At 49.6% G+C, this 16,566-nt stretch overlaps 1 protein-coding gene and 1 pseudogene across 1 annotated transcript in view; both read left to right on the top strand.

The window, feature by feature from the left end:
• PPP2R2C (protein phosphatase 2 regulatory subunit Bgamma) overlaps positions 1 to 16,566 on the top strand; it is a 947,578-nt gene that overhangs the window by 541,785 nt on the left and 389,227 nt on the right. The window lies entirely within an intron of this gene.
• Positions 4,856 to 5,367, top strand: LOC112653163 (60S ribosomal protein L18-like; annotated as a pseudogene).

The raw sequence follows: 16,566 nt of genomic DNA, 5'->3' as shown, positions 1-16,566 counted from the left end.
ACTGCTTCACCCCTGCCACTCAGCATATTCCTGGGTGCTTCTATCCACTCTGCAGCCTGAACTCACTCTCCTCACTCTGACCTTTTTCCTAGGCCCCAGATCCACCTCCTGCACATGTTCACCTTGCTGGTGAAGTCTCTACTGTCCACAGCTACCTCGTGGCCTTCCCCATATAATCCATACCCCCTCGCCCAGTCCCATATTATAGCTTTGCCCTCTCCCCACTGCTGAGCTAGAGTCTGCATGCACTGCCCTATTGAACCTGAACTTGCAGTTGGGCTAGGTGCAAGTCCAGCAGCTGTGCAACCTTGGACAAATTACTTCCTCTCTCGGAGCTGGCTTCAATATCCCTAAAATAGAAACAACCAGAGCACCCTCGAGTAGCAAACAGTAATCTCTGGATTTAGTCACCCAGGATATCAAGCCCGTTCTGACGTTTAGGGAAACCTCCCACCTTACAAGTCCAAGTGGGAAGCAAGGCCAAAGTTTAGCTACAAGAGCCCAAGGCAGGATATTGACCACACCTTGTTCCCAATCTCCCCGCTTCCGCCCTGATCGCTTGTCCTTATGGACAACAGGAAGCAATTCATGAGGCTTCCTCTGCACTGGTTTGCTCTTCCACGCCCAAGAGGACTGTGTGTCTGGGCGATTGGCATGTAAAGCACTTGGAGGTGATTTTTAATCAAGATATTCAACTGTGGGAGATCCCTGGGTGGCTCAGCGGTTTGGCACCTGCCTTAGGCCCAGGGCGTGATCCTGGAGTCCCGGGATTGAGTCCTACATTGGGCTCCCTGCATGGAGCCTGCTTCTCCCTCTGCCTGTGTCTCTCCCTCTCTCTCATGAATAAATAAATAAATAATATTTTTTAAAAAAGATATTAAACTGTGAACATCACCTACCAGCAGCTTGTCGGCAGCCAGGCCTTTTGTTGGGGAGGAAGTTCCAGCCAGGTTCCACCCTGGAGTGGGTGATCTGGAAGGCTGTCATCCCCTCTTCTCCATCAGAAAGGCCTCCCCGGTTGACATACCAAGACAAGGGCCTGAGAAGTAATGGGAGGGAATGCCATGCAGAGAAGCAGGTCCCACCACTGGGAAACCTGGGGTGGCCCCAGATCCTCTCCGTTTACCCCCACAGCTAGTCTGGACAAGTTCTTGTACCTTGCTTCCCAGTGTATGGCATGGGGTGGGTCCCAGCCAGGCAAGGACTACAGGAAACTGGCCTTTTCTTCCCACCACTGAGTGCCATGGGGCTCTTACAAGAACACTAATGTGTTCTAGTCACAATTCACAAGCACTCATGGGCTAGCTCTGTGCTGCATGTTGAGGACCACGGTGAATTGGACACAGAGACTTTGAGAACCACACTGACTCCTAGGGACTACACATCCACAAACAGAGAAACATCTGAGAGCGCAAAAAAGAAGGAAGGCACACCAGCCTGACGTTTGTTGAGTATCTACAGGATCCGTTTCCTAAGGGCTTCTGTAAAAAGTCCCCCAATCTAGCTGGCTTATACACTGGAAATCTGTTGACTCACAGCAGTGGAAGCTGGAAGTCTGAAATCAAGGTGTCTGCAGGGGATGCTCCTTCTGGAGCCTCTAGAGACTTCTCCCTTGCCTCTTGCAACCTCCACCGTTGGCGACCATCCCCGGCATTCCATGACTTGCCGATGTATAACTCCAATCTCTGCTAACATTGGCACAGGGCATCTCTCTCCCATTTCTCTCTTATAAGCATGCTAGTCATATTGGATTGGGGTCCACCATACTCTAGGATGACCTCATCTTAATTAATAGGGTCTGCGAAGACCCTATTTCCCAAAAAGTTCACCGAGGTGCTGGGACTTAGGATGACAATGTATTTTTTTTCTGGGGGGACACAGTTTAACCCCTAACACCTGCTATGTTCTTGGCCTTGCCTATTACACACACTACCTCCCTTAACCATCCCCAGGGGCTAGTGTTGTCTTACCGGTTGGGAAACTCAGACTCAGAGAACCAAAGTAATCCTCACAAGTCTGTGGTTCAGTTGCTGCTACAATGAGGACCCCAAGCTTTCAACCCCACATCCAGTTCTCCTTCCTTCTCTTCTTCTATCTATGCAACCACCAAACCTCTTCTGAGTGCCACGTGATAGGCCCTGTGCCAGACTCTTTTTAGGCCCTGGTAAATAAAGCCAGCATGGCTGCATGGAACCCACAATCTAAACTATAAAATGTTTAAGTATACCATTACTAACTGTGATAAAAGTCACAAGAAGCAGCAAACAGGACTATCTACTTAGTTCTAGCTGCTTGAGCTTAGTCAGCAAAAGGCTTCGATGCAGAAGTGATATTCAGATTATCTTAAAGAATGGGGGGGATCCCTGGGTGGCTCAGCGGTTTAGCGCCTGCCTTTGGCCCAGGGCACAATCCTGGAGTCCCGGGATCAAGTCCCACATCGGGCTCCCTGGAGCCTGCTTCTCCCTCTGCCTGTGTCTCTGCCTCTCTCTCTCTCTCTCTGTCTATCACAAATAAATAGATCTTTAAAAAAAAAAAAGAACGGGAAGAACTAGGTTCTTTATGGTCAGGAGGGCAGGGGAGGCCCAGGGGAGAGTTCCAGGTGGAGGAGTAGTGCATACAAAGTTCTTGAGGCAGGAAAGGTCATCGAGCACTGAGAAACCAAGAGCAGTCTGGGCAGGGCTAAAGGATTGCAGATGACAGATGACTTTGGAGAAGTGGAGGGTGGGGTGGGGTCTGTGTGTGTGTGTGTGTGTGTGTGTATGTGTAGGAGTGTGAAGAGGGTGCAAATCAGGCCAGGCCTTGGAGGCTATGGCACGGACTTTGGAACTGATTCATAGTGCAGATGGGAAATGTGGATCTATGGCAAATATGCTATGGGGCAATTCATGTACCTACTCAGCAAGTTTGGATAGAACCCATGGGACGTGCTTCTTGCTCTGGTCAGTTCGAGCCTGAGGAAGACTAGTGCCAGGTCAGATCTTAGTTGGAAAATGTCCACGAGGCAAGGCCATCATTCAGGAGTTAGCGTGTGACTGAGGAGCAATGAATGGGGAGGAGTTGGGATTCTAAAATCTTGCTTGCAGGGTGACCTCGAGCAAATTGTGCCCCTGCCTGGGGCTCCTGCTTCATTCCTTGCAAAGCTATTGGTGCTGTGTGCACTCTCAGAAGCTCTGAAGTAGAGAGCAAGAGGACGATCCCTGTGGGGACCCTCTGCCCTTGACTTCAGACCCATGTAAAGTTTATATAGTATCAAGAGCCAGACTCTGGCTAAAGTTGTCTGACTTTGGGTGGCCACTGAACTTGTTTCCTCATCTATAAAAAGGTATTAATATATATGCCTTGCACAGAGAATGAGCATTTAGAACTCTTGCTACACCTGGAATTGCCTACCAGGAAGGTCAAACATTTGTATTGTTAGCAGTGAATGCTCTTATTGAGCACCTACTATGTGCACCTGTGCTAAGAACTTTGACCTATGGGGTGCCTGGGTGGCTCAGTCGGTTGAGTGTCTGCCTTCGGCTTAGGTCATGATCCTAGAGCCCTGGGATCGAGTCCCACTTCAGACTCCCAACAGGGAGCCTCCTATTCCCTCTGCCTATGTCTCTGCCTCTCTCTGTGTCTCTTATGACTAAATAAAATATTTAAAAAAAAGAACTTTCATTTGTCACTTGTATTGTTTTATTTCCACTTCACCCACCACCCTACAATTTCCCATTTTACAGGTGAGGACGCTGAGACCCAGAGAGCAAGTAACTTGTCCAAGGTCACTAGCCAGGTCACCTCTCCTCTTCTAGTGCTCTTTCCACTTCCAGCAGCTAGAGGTACCCAGAGATGGGATGGAAGCTCTCAGGAGCAATTTACCAGTGGAGTGTTTGCACATAGCCTAATCACTGAGCTGAGATCCTATAGGAGATACTGAACCAGCTGGTATGGACAGGATGATATCCCAGGAGCCCTCCAACCCTGCAAGTCTGGAACAGGTGGCTAAAGAGTGCATTTACTAAACCACACCCTGGGGAGGAGGCAGGGAGGGCGGTAGTCACAGGTGGAGTCAGGGGGCCTGAGGCCCAATCACTTTGAGATTTACCCCAGGGGCCTGGAAATTCCTAATACCAGTTAGGTCATTATTGAGTCTCCTGGCTGCACTTGGTCACTCTCAAGGCCACTGCGAAGACTGGATAAAAAGGGTAGCAGGTGGGGCTCCCTGGGTGGCTCAGTGGTTTAGCGCCTGCCTTTGGACCAGGGCATGATCCTGGAGTCCTGGGATTGAGTCCCACATCGGGCTCCCTGCACGGAGCCTGCCTCTCCCTCTCCCTCTGCCTCTGTCTCTCTCTGTGTGTCTCTCATGAATAAATAAATAAAATATTAAAAAAAAAAAAAAAGGGTAGCAGGTGGATACCATTGCCAGGTCATGCTTGCATGAATACGTACTGATACTTCACCACCTCAGTCCAACCCAAGTTACATTTGCCTTAACTGAATTCAGAGGACTGACTCCTCTGCTGGTCAGTGGCATAGCCTTTGAGCAAAATTCCTCCTCCATTCTGAGCCTTAACTTCCTTATCCGTAAAGTGCATATGAGGATAATAGTATCCACCTCCTAGGTTGTCGTGAGTTTGGAGGGAGATAAGCAATCTATGTAACATGCTTGTTCACTGGCACAAAATCTGAGCCAGAGGAGATAATGTTGATGATGATCATCAGGAAGGTTGGTATCATTTCCTGAGGCTTGCAGAAGATTTTGTTGGGCTATTACAGACTTTGCCTAGAGAAAGAACCAGTGGCTTCTATGGTGAATGGATTCAAAAAGGAGCTGAGAGATCTTTCCAGACCTGGCTGAGCAGGAAGAGCCATCATGGGAGCCGACACTGGCTACTAGGAGGACAGAAAGATTAGGTGCAAGGAGCCCAAGAGCCAGGACACCTAACTGAGACTGTTGGTCAAGCTCTACAGGTTTCGGGCTAGACAAACTGACTCCACATTTAACCAAGTTGTGTTGAAGAGGGTGTCCATGAGTCGCACCAATGGTGGCCTCTGGCCCTTTCCCCATGATAGGGAAGATGAAGCTTCCTGTCCAAGAGGACAAACGGCTGTAGTTGTAGGGACTATAACCAATGATGTGTGTGTCTGAAAGTTGTCCAAATGGAAGGCGTGCACACTGCGAGTAGGTGGCCGTCCCAGAGCCACATCCTCAAAACTGGGGGCAAGATTCTGGCCTTTGACCAGTTGGCCCTGGACTCTCCCAAGGGCTGTGGCACCGTCTCAATCTTTGGTCCATGCAAGGGCTGAGACATATGCGGGCATTTCAGCAAGACCTCAGGAAGCCTGCACAGTCACATCCAATCCCACGAGAGACGGAAGGGCTAGAAGTTGAAATGCACCAGAGGCCACCTAGCCAGGTAGCCCCAGATCCTGACTTGTTAAATTAAGAGGATTTGGGATGCAAATTAAATTAAAAAAAAAAAAAAGGAGCTGAGTTGTTCTAAAGAGGAAGGAGGGCAGCATTTACTGGGCGTGTGCTGTGTATAACTTCCCCTTCTGTTTTCCCACCAGAACTTCCGGAAAGCATGTGAGCTTGACAATGCTTTTGGAATCTGATGTGACTTTGGGGGGCATGCAGCATGGGTCTCCACCCCCACCTCCCTAGGCTATCCGCATCTTGGTGACTAGAGCAGTCCGATTATGGACCACATCAGGTCATGTCACCCCACTACCCTAAACCCTCTAGTGAGGCCAGTCCTTTTCCCACCAGGCCCTAGCACCAAGCTCCTTCTGACCTGCTCTCACAGAACCGCCCCCCGCAAGCCCGCTGCAGTAGCCAGGTTGGTTTTTGCTGTTCCCCAATTCTTCCCCGTTGCTCAGGGCCTTTGCATTTGATCTGCCTCCACCCATAGTGCTCTTTCCCCCACATACCTGCATAGTTACTTCCTCACTCTGTTCAAGGTGGGTCAGAAGTTATGAGTACTAGTTTCCTGGGACTGCTATAACAAAGTCAGGGGCTTGAAACAACAGAAATTTATTCTCTCACAGATCCAGAGGCAGGAAGTCTGAAATCAAGGTGTCAGCGAACCACATTCCCTCTGAAGACTCTAAGGGAGAATTCTTGGTCTCTTTCAGCTTCCTTTTTTTTTTTTTAGATTTTTTTATTTTTTATTTATTCATGATAGAGAGAGAGAGAGAGAGAGAGAGAGAGAGGCAAAGACACAGGCAGAGGGAGAAGCAGACTCCATGCGGGAGCCCGATACGGGACTCGATCCCGGGACTCCAGGATGGCGCCCTGCGCCAAAGGCAGGCGCCAAACCACCGAGCCACCCAGGGATCCCCTATTTCAGCTTCTGATGGTTCCAGACTTTCCTTGGCTTGTAGCCACATCACTCCAATCTCTTTGCCTACATGGTCACTGGGGCCTTCATGTGGCCTTCTCTGGCTGTCTGTCTTCTCTTCTTATAAGGACACTATTCATCAGATTTAGAGCTCACCTGGAATAATCCAGAATGAATTCATCTCAAGATCCATAACTTAGTTACATCTGCAAAGACCCTTTTCCACACACAGTCACATTTAGAGCTTCTGGGTGGACATATCTTTTGGGTCCACTGTTCAATCCACTATATCCCTAGTGATCTTCCATGGTCAAAAATAGCACAACCCTCTCTCTTCTCCTCCCCCTGTGTTACCTGGGTTTTTCTTGCTAGCACTAAACATCCCATGCTCCCGTGCATGTTTGTTTGTCTCTGGCCCTCTCCCTGCTCTAACTGTAAGCTCCAGGAGGGCAGGAAGGGCTCTCTCTGCTGTGTGCACTGCTGCATCCCCAGCTCCTAAAACAGGGCCACATACACAGTAGGTACTCAAATGAGGATTTGTTGAACAAATAAATAAAGATCAGAGGATGCCAAAGATTTATAGCTATTTGGGTCATTCCTAAGAATTTGTTACTAACAGCTCATGATGCTATAGTATTTACAGGGAAAATGAATATAATTGATACTTATTAAAATGGATATTATATTTATGTTTACATGCCATAATTAAGTCACAGTCTGATGACAATGCTTAAGTATCACTGGAGGAAGCTAGCATTTTCCAGAAAGAAGTGACTTTAAGTGAGAAGGTATATCAGGTAAACTCATGGCACAGAGGCAAGTGGCTTTGCTTCTCAGAGCTAATATGGAAAAGTTGGACTGGGTGACTCTGCCACTTGGCAGTTGCATAGCCTTGGGCAAAGTTCCTTTCCTGGGGTGCCTTGGTGGCACGGTTGGATGAGCTTCTGACTCCTGGTATCAGCTCGGGTCATGATCTCAGGACCCTGATCTCAGGGTCGTGAGATGGAGCCCTGCATTGGTCTCTGTGCTGAGTGCAGTCTCCTTGGGTTTCCCTCTGCCCCTCCCCCCCAAATAAATAAATACATCTTAAAAAAAAAAAATAAGTTCCTTTCCAGCTAAGGCCCTTTCAGCTCAGGCCAGGAGAATTAGTGGCAGGAATGCCACATGCCCTGCCTCTCCTGACCAGAGGCACCTTCTGCACTGCCTCTCTAGAGCTTGGGACTTTCACAGCTGAGAGGCATCCCTCCACCCACTGGAGGCAAATGGAGAGGATCTGGGTCCAGCCCTCATCTCAAGCGGGAGCTCCACTCACCCTTAGCCATCATTTGCAGCACCAGAAAAAAGGTCCCCAAAAGCATGACATCCAGGATAGTGCTTCTTCTTCTTCTTCTTCTTCTTTTTTTTTTTTTTAAGATTTTATGTATTTATTCATGACAGACACAGAGAGAGAGAGGCAGAGACACAGGCAGAGGGAGAAGCAGGCTCCAGGCAGGGAGCCTGACGTGGGACTTGATCCCGGGACTCTAGAATCACTCACACCCTGGGCCGAAGGCAGATGCTAAACTGCTGAGCCACCCAGGGATCCCCCAGGATAGTGCTTCTAATGGGTGGAGATTTTGGAGGTTGAGGCTGGGGGGCTCCACATGGCAATGCTGGGGTCCCAGAAAAGGATTCTAGACTCAGAGCAGTGGGCAGCCAATGTAAGTGAAGGAGCTTTGGCAGGGGCCGAACAGAGCAAATTCGCCCTTCATAGCCCGTGCACCTGGTACGCTGTGACCCAGCAATACGGGGAAGAGCAAGAAAGGAAACCCATGCCATTGAGCATCTGCTCTGTCCCTACATCATCTCACTTCATTCTCAAAAGTACTTCCATTCCTTGTGCAAATGGGGAACCTGAGGTCAGTGAAGTGAGTCACCTTCGGCAGGGTCACCCAGCATGCAAACCTCAGTGCAAGTAGCCTCTGCCTTGGGCCCTCAGGCCTTCACATGCCCCATGCCTGGGGCACTTCTCAGCTCTGATAAACTTGCTCATTCTCCCAAGTCTAGCTCATGGGTCCTCTTTTCCAGGCAAATAGCCTGTGAGGTGCCCTGCTGTCAACCTCGGCCACCATCTCCTGTCCTGCACCTACACTGCCATGCTTTTGCTGCCCTGTCTGTTGTCCCCACAGGACTGGACCTGTGTGCTCGTTATCTCGAGTGTTTCCCACCCAGCAGGAAGTTGATGCTCAGCAAGGGCTTGTGGAACCAGGCTCAGGGCCTAGCCCAAATGCCACCTTCTCCAGGGTGCTTTTCTAGGCCTTGACCAGAGTATAGCCTTCCTCTCCACCAGGAATTCTATGGGCCCTGCCCCTGAAGAACCCTACCCCACCCATGGTCTGACCTTCTTGGCAGGATCTATTCCTGTTTATTTGTCTATTGCCTGTCTTCTCTATTAAGATATTGGGACCTGGCCCAGAACAGAGCTTGGTGCATGGAGGCATTCAAGGAAGAAGACCATTCCCAGCACCCAGCAAGGATCCCAGGGTGGGGGAGGGCACTTGTTGCTGTAAGAACAGACCTGGGCATCCCATCTCCTCCCTTCCCAGACCTTCGAGCTGGAAGGGCCCAGATGTCCTCCCAACCTAACTCATGTAGCAGTGGAGACACAAAGCCCATAGAAGTGAGCGGTGAGCCCAAGCTCACACAGCAGAAGTCACCTGACACCCCATTCTCCTGACTTTGTGCCCACTGATTTCTCCTCTCTCCCAGGTTGCCTCTTGTGTCTCCCCTCTTTCTGGGCAAATTTTACCCATTCTCCAGGCACAAGGCCAGGAGGTTTCTGGTGGGGAGCTGCTGGGAAGAAAGCTGGGTCTGAGTCCTTCCTTTCATGGGTCATTTTTTTTACTGTAGCAAAATACACAAAACATAAAATATACTATGTTAGCCATTCCTAAGTATACAGCTCAATGATACAAAATACATCCATAATGTTGTGCAACTTTTACCACCATCCAGCTCTATAATCTTTATCTTACAAAACTGAAACTGAACGCGAGAACACTCCTCATTCTGCCCTCCCCCACCCCCACCCCCAGCCCTCGGCAGCCACTACTCTACTTTCTGTTTCTAGGAGTGTGACTCCTCTGGAAACCTCATGTAAGTGAAATCACACAGAATCGGTCTTTCCCCGACTGGCTGATTGCACTGAGCATAATGTCTTCAAGCTTCATCCGTGATGCAGCAAATATCAGAATGTCCTTCCTTTTTAGGGCTGAGTAACATTCTGCTGCATGGATGCACCACACTTAGTTTGTCCACTCATCCATTGAGGGACACTTGGGTTGCTTCCACCTTTTGGCTATCATAATGCTGTGATGGTTCATTTCTTTTTAGGCCTGATTCCTCATTTGAAAAATGGTGTTCCTGTCCTCATACGCTTACGTGAATTAGTTTGCCTGCTATTTGCTTAACGAGTCATGGAGGCCTTTTTAAACAGGAGGGAAATGCTGGCATTTGCTGGGCACTCACTGCGTGCCATGGGCAATTCTATGGGCTTTACGCGAATTTATGAATCAGACACTCATAGTCCCATGAGGTGGGTGCCAGTACGATCCCATTTCACCGAAGCAGAGAGAAATAGAGACCCTGCCCAAGGTGGAACAGCCAGAACATGATAGAACTGTGATGGGAACTCAGGCCACTGGCTCTGAAGACTGGCCTCCCTCAGACACATGGTCTGCCACACACCTGGGCTTATCCCGTCCACCTGTCGAGAGCAAGTGTGTTCATGGATTCCCAGGGGGCCATCCTCACAACCCACCACTGCCTGCCAATTCCAGTTGCCCTAGGGAGGAAGATGGAGAAAGATGCTAGAAGGATCTACAGTTCATCTATTTGGCCGGAAGGTGCCCAGTTGTTCCTGCAAAGTAGATGTTCAACTCATCTTCTGAAAAACACAATAAAACTCATGTAGGAATTATGTGGAAACTCCTATTTCATACATCTTTTGGGGGGAAAAAAGGCTAGGAAACCCCACATTCTGTCTAGTTGGCACCATCAAAAGGAATAGCAAACATTATATTCACAGGGATGTGTTAATTTAACACCCAAGCCATCAGGACCCATCACCTAAGAACACCTGTGTGGCTCACTCAGCTGAGCACCGGACTCTTGATTTTAAAAAAAAGAAAAAAGATTTTAATTATTTATTCACGAAAGAGGCAGAGACATAGGCAGAGGGAGAAGCAGGCTCCCTGTAGGGAGCCTGATGCAGGACTCGATCCCAGACCCAGGATCATGACCTGAGCCAAAGGCAGATGCTCAACCACTAATCCACCCAGGTGCCCCTGACTCTTTTTTGGCTCAGGTCATGATCTCAGGGTTGTGGACTCGAGCCACACATCTGGCTCCATGCTGAGTATGGAGCCTGCTTAGGATTTTCTCCCTCCTTCTCCCTCTGCCCCTCCCACTCACATGCATTCTCTCTCTCTCTCTCTCTCTCTCTCTCAAAAATAAATAAATAAATACATACATACCCCCATCACCTAACTCATTTCCACAATCAGATGGAGGGAGGGTTGGATGCGTGGCCACAGAAACCTTGCCTAAAGGGGGGAAATTCCCTTAAAATGACCACCTCTGTGTCCATCAGATGCCCTCCCCATTTGTGGCTTGACTTTTAGCATCACAGGGACCATTGGACTTTCTGCCTTGAGACCATCTGGCCTAATTACCCCTGTGACTGGTACAGGACCTGAAACTGTGGCTGGTTTTGAGAAGAGCCCTCTCCTGTGAAACCCCAAAACCTCAGCTACCTTCCAGGCGGCATCCACACTGGCTAGGACAATTGTCAGTTGCACCGGGCTTGGAGAAATCAGCTGGTTCTTTGCTAGGAAACAGATAAACAAATAAACCTCTTTTACCCTGCAGCAGTTGTCAGTTCACAGAGGTAGCAAAGCATTTATTCCTTGTTATTTTTTTCTAGAAAGAAGAGGGTAATAGAGCTAGAACTACCTGGTCCCTGACAACAGCTCTTATTTCTTGAGAACCTACTGTGTACCAGGTGTTCGCATCCATCCACTCTCTGAACTGCTTGGTGGTCCCTTGAGGCCCCCACCCTCTCTGTCAGGTGAGCACACCGAGGCTCTGAGGGGACCAGTGAGTCTCCCAAGGCCACTGAGCAAGGAAGCTGCCGAGAAAGGATTTGAACCCAGCTCCAGTGGAAGCAAAAGCCGTGCCCCATCTCCACCCTGAATGTCACTTCCATTCCCTTCCTGGTTTTTTGGCTCAATTGTCCTAGTTCAAGAGAAAGTCTGAGGTCGCAGTGGGTGGAATCTTGGTCAGGGGCAGGGGCTTGGAAAAGGTGATTCAGGGTGAAGTCAGCAAAACCTAATGTCTATTGAGTCTGAGCTACCAAGACCCTCAGAGAAAGGGGACCAACACCAACCAGGAGCTGGGGTCCATGGATTCAGGGATCAGGATTGAGATTTAGGGTTCTTAGTTTGACCATAAATAGGCCTTAGGGCAAAGGTTCAGTGCCAATGGTTTATTACAGAGGTGAGGTCGGCAGAATAATGGCTCCCAAAGATATCCACCTCCTCGTCCCCAGGATCTGTGCATCTGCAAGAGGAACTTGGCAGGGGTGTTGAAGATTCTGGACTCTGCAATCGGGAGATTATCCTGGATTATCTGGTTGATAACCTAATCGTGTAAGTCCTTAAAATTGGAAGAGGGAAACAGAAGAGTGGGTCAGGGAGACGCCGTGGGAGAAGGATTTCATCTGCTGGTTGAGAAGATGGAGGGGGGGCCAAGAGTCAAGGAAGGTCAGAAGCCTCTAGAAGCTTCTGAGGCTCTGAGTGTCTGCCAGCAGGGCAGCTGTGCCCACCAGGCTCCGCCTCCTCTATAAGGGACACTTGGAGCACCCACCATAGGGGCCCAGGCTTCCAGTGGGCGTGGGCAGAGACTAGCAGGAGTGTAATTCTGGCAGCCGGAGAGAGCCCTCGGGAAGAGCTGTGGGTGCTAGAAACTGCAGGTTGGTAAAGGAGGCCTGCACCACAGCATCTGTGCAGGAGCACAGGGGCCAGACGGTGGATCCATGCCCTGGTGTGTCTGTCTGGTCCAGTTCCTGAATCCACAGTTTCTGAGATGTTGATCCAACATGTCACCCCTGCTCTAGGACCTGTCTTGGCTCTGATTGCCCCACAGTCCCGGCCCGCCTCTCCTGTGACGGGGTCTGCCCGCCTGTTTCCCCAGCCCAACCCCACGTCCTGCCCTGCAGACACCCCACCCTCCAGATGCACCCAGCCATTTACACTTCTCGATGGGTTGTTTGTTTGTTCTTTTAAGATTTTATTTGTTTATTCATGAAAGACACAGAGAGAGAGAGGCAGAGACACAGGCAGAGGGAAAAGCAGGCTCCATGCAGGGAGCCCGACGTGGGACCTGATCCCAGGTCTCCAGAATCACGCCCTGGGCTGAAGGCAGCACTAAACCACTGAGCCGCCCGGGCTGCCCTCGATGGGTCCTATTTGTCACACCTCTCCGCCTTTGCAAATACTGTTCCCACTGCCTGAACGCTCTCTGCACCTCTTCTTAACGGCTATGTACTCCCACGTGACCTATTTCTGGGAACCCTTCCCTGCTGCCCCGCCCCAGGCTGGGTGAGAGCTCTCTCTTGCACAGTCCCCTGCACGCTAGCCCCTCGTGGACCACCACCTCACAATGCTATGCTGGACATGTCCCACCGCCAAGGCTGTGAGCTCCCGCAGGCGGGGCAGCTGTGCCTGCCTCGGCTCTGCCTCCTGGGCACCCAGCCCAGGGCCTGGCATGCACGGGCTCAGGGGAGGACTCTGCTCTACAGAACCCGAGTCATGGGAAAGGCACGCGTTGCTACCCACAGCCCAGCCCCTGGCCTCTCTGCCTGGCTATTTTTATTTCTTCCCCTGCAGAGCTGAGGCCTACAGGGCAGGTTCTCAAACCGACCAATAAGACCAGCCAGGCAGAGTGAAGGCACTTGCCGGTGCTGCCCCAGCCAGAGGCCAGCAGGAGTGGCCATGGGGGCTCCTCCTCTGGAGCACAATGCCACGACCTCAGAGAGTTGTACCTTAGAGCCACCGGGGATGGCGGGCACCAGTTCACTGCCTGGACAGAGTCCCCTAAGAGCTGTGTAACCTTGAACAAGTCACACATGTCACCTCATCTGCCAGATGGGTGGGGTCTAGCCCTCTCTTGCAGATTGTTCTGAGGATCAAATGATAAAGCGACAAGTAGAATTGAAATGTCACTTTAAATAGGTAGAACAGTCACATGGTTCAAAATTCAAAATACAGAAAGGGGTATTTACAAAACCGCAATGAGCTATCACCTTACATCTATCAGAATGCCTAAAATCAAAACCACAAGAAACAAGTGTAGGTGAGGATGCGGAGAAAAAGGAACCTGTGCACTGTTGGTGGGAATGCAAACTCGTGCAGCCACTGTGGAAAACAGCGTAGAGGGTCCTCAAAAAGGTAAAAATAAAAGTACCCTGTGATCTAGGAATAGTAATCACTCTACTGGATGTTTACCCAAAGGATACAAAAACACTAATTCAGAGGGATACATACATCCCTGTGTTTACAGCAGCAGTATCTACAATTATGGAAGCAACCCATTATCCATTGATTGATGAACCGATAAAGAAGCAGTCTATGTATTCATTAGAATATCACTCAGCCATAAAAAAGAATGAAATCTTGCCCTTTGCAAAGACATGAATGGATCTAGAGAGTATTATGCTGAGTGAAATAAGTCACTCAGAGAAAGACAAATACCATATGATTTCATTCATATGTGGAATTAAAGAAACAAAACAAATGAACAAAGGAAAAACAAGACAAATGAAACATGGGACTCTTAACTGTAGAGAATAATCTGATGGTTACCGGAGGGGAGGTAGGTGGGGAGGTGGGTGAAATAGGTGACGGGGATTAAGGAGAGCACTTGTCGTGATGAGCACCGGCTGATGTACCGAAGGGTTGAATCACTGTATTGTACACCTGAAATCAATACATACGCTGTACAGAGTACAATAACATACGCTGTATGTTAACTACACTGGGATTAAAATAAAACAAAATATATTTATGTGTACGTGTGTATATATATACATATGTATATATACGATTTTAAATATATATAATTTGGAATTGTCATGGCAAAAAAAAATAATTAAGGAGTATTTTACTCAGTGCCAACCCAGCCCTCACCCCCAGGCAGCCAGCTGGCTAGATTCCCTAAAGTCTGCCAGTGTGGCTGCTTTATCTCTCCCTTCCTTCCCTCCCTCCTCTCTATCTCTCTAACATACAGAGAGAGCCAGAGGTTGTTTATAAGACTATATATGTGTGTGTTTATATGTCTACACACGCATACATACACCACCATTGTGGAGAATCTATTCTGCACTCTGTGCTTTGGCACATAGTCGGCGCTTGTAAAGTGGTAGCTTTGATGCTTCACTGTCATCGTCAGCTTCATAATCACCAGCTGTCAACTACCATGCATTGAATGAGGAGCTACCAAGCAAATCTTATCTCCATTTTATGGATGAAGAAGCGGATGCTCAGGGAGGCTGGGTGACTTGGCCAAGGTCATATAGCTGGCTGGTGGCAGAGCCAGGAGTCAAGCCCTTGCTGGAATTGGAATCCCAGAGCCTGTGCTCAGAGCCACTGAGCATCTCTACCGTGGCCGCTGAGCTGCCCGACCCCACACTTGCTCCAGGCAAGTGCCTCTGGTTCCAGGTATGACAGGAACACCAAGGCTGTCCCCGTGAGAGCTCACATCCTTTGGACAAGCAAGAATGTACCTACCCAGCCTACTACATGTCCCATGGGGCCTTAAATTCCCCTGGAGTCATCAGTATCAGGCTGGAGGATCCGGGCCAGGAAGCGCACCCCCATGTGATGTCCTAACGTCCAGAGAGTACGGGGACTTGCACCAAAGTCACACAGCAAGGGGTGACATGCCCAGAGTCAGAACATAAGCCAGCCCTGCCCACCCCAGTCATATGGAAAATGTTTGATCAGTGCCGCAAAGCGTGCTGACCTGTACCTTATCAGGGCACCCTGAAACATCACCACCCCAAGTCCCAGGTCTGGAATACTCTCATTAAATCCTGAACTCCCATAGGCAGGACCCCCACAGGATAGTTATCTCTGTGGTCACATCCCTGCCACCCCACCCCAGGGCTGCTAGGACAGGGCCTGGAATAAGGCCAGGTGAATGTGTGAAAAATTCTACTTCTCTGACACTAGGCATTGCTGGTTTGAATCTAGACTCATAAAATAGGAACTCTCAGTATGTTGAAATTCTGCAATATGTGGGTAGCCTCAGGAGCAGGATGCCCTGGACTTCGGATCAGGGGGCTTCTCTGAATTCCAGTGGTCTCACTTATGGCTGTGGCATACTGGGCAAGTTGCTTAACCTCTCTGAGCCTGCTTCCCCGTCTGTAAAACAGAAGTAATAAAATCTACCACACAGGTCACGGAGAGAACAAAATCAGATGGTTCACCGTGGCAGATAAGTGTAAAACCATATGCACCTCACAACAACCGTAACACATACTGGGCCCTATTTCTTTCTTTCTTTTTTTTTTTGCTGGGCCCTGTTTCTGTGCAGACTGGGTCCCGAGCTCTCGAGGTCCTTCCTGGGGAGGACTGGATCACTTGTACAGTTTGCTCTGAGTTTTCACTCAGTCCTACATCACTCAGTCGCCTGACATAGAACACACTTGCTAGCTTGTCAGTTGTCTGTTGTTCCTGAACTTGACTGCCAGGGCCGGGAGGGCAGAGGCTTCTCCATTCCATTCACCACTCCATCCTCAGCGCCTGGAACTGCCTGGCTCACTCATGGAAGCTGCCTGTTAAAGATCTGTTGAAAGATCATTCACTTTGGGAACTGATAAAGGGACATCTTCTTGCATCTTGCAGATGGGGAAACCAAGTCACAGACAGGTAGGAGTGGCTTACTCTCTAAGCATGACCACAGCGTCCTACCATGGGGAATGGAGGGGCTCAGACTGCAGGCACTGGAGCCAGATTGCCTGAGTTCAAGGCCTGGCTCAGCTGCTTACTGGCTATGTGACCTAAGGCAGGTCACTGGAGCTCTCTGGTCCTCCATTTTCTGCCTACAAATGGAAGTGAGGATAGTTGCTGCCCACAGGGGGCTGTTGTAAGAAGACATGAGGTCTCTCTGTGAAGTGACCAGCACAGTGCAGGATGCAGGAGAG

The sequence above is a fragment of the Canis lupus genome, chromosome 3 (assembly GCF_003254725.2).
Source record: "Canis lupus dingo isolate Sandy chromosome 3, ASM325472v2, whole genome shotgun sequence".
In the NCBI taxonomy this organism is placed as follows: Eukaryota; Metazoa; Chordata; class Mammalia; order Carnivora; family Canidae; genus Canis; species Canis lupus.
This window is presented reverse-complemented; position numbering and strand designations above follow the sequence as displayed.